At 37.6% G+C, this 595-nt stretch overlaps 1 non-coding gene across 1 annotated transcript; it reads left to right on the top strand.

Moving 5' to 3' along the window:
- LOC122151141 lies at window positions 1–107 on the top strand. Its single transcript, XR_006163998.1, has one exon. It is a non-coding gene; the product is annotated as a U6 spliceosomal RNA (small nuclear RNA).
- Window positions 108–595: the final 488 nt, after the last annotated feature.

Here is a 595-nt window from a genome sequence, read left to right as displayed (position 1 = left end):
GTGCTTGCTTCAGCAGCACATATACCAAAATTCTAACGATACAGAAAAGATTAGCATGGTACTTACATAAGGATGTCACAAAAATTCATCAAGTATTTCATATTTTCATAGTATTCTATTGTTAACCTCAGATATGGGGGAAGAGATTTATGAAACAAGAGGAGAGAATTATGTGTTTCCTATATTTAACAAATAGAAGACTCATAGATGGTTACCTCTGGGAAGGAACAGTTTGAAGGGAACAAAGTTCGGAGCTAGACTTATTTGAAAATACCTTGTTCTGTATATTTGAGTTTGGAACCATGTAAACCATTTATAAAAGTAAACCTAAAAAGCAATTCCTAAAAATTGATACTAAAATTATGTAAATGAACTTACTTATATCTAGTTGGTAGCAGAGGTACCTGGGTGGCATTAACAATTGTTGTTGTTGTGATGTGCCATCTAGTCGGGCCTGACTCATAGCAACCCCTCCTTGGGTTTCCAAGGCAGTATCACTATGGAAGTAGATTGCCCAACCTTCTTTCTGAGGAGTGGCTGGTGGGTTTGAACCACCAGCCTTCTGGTTAGCAGTCAAATGCCTTAGGCACTATGC

This window comes from Orycteropus afer, unplaced genomic scaffold, assembly GCF_000298275.1.
Source record: "Orycteropus afer afer isolate SDZICR_OR568_19922 unplaced genomic scaffold, OryAfe1.0 scaffold00001, whole genome shotgun sequence".
Lineage (NCBI taxonomy): Eukaryota > Metazoa > Chordata > Mammalia > Tubulidentata > Orycteropodidae > Orycteropus > Orycteropus afer.
Note: the sequence above shows the minus strand (reverse complement) of the source record. Positions and strands in the feature narration are given on the sequence as shown.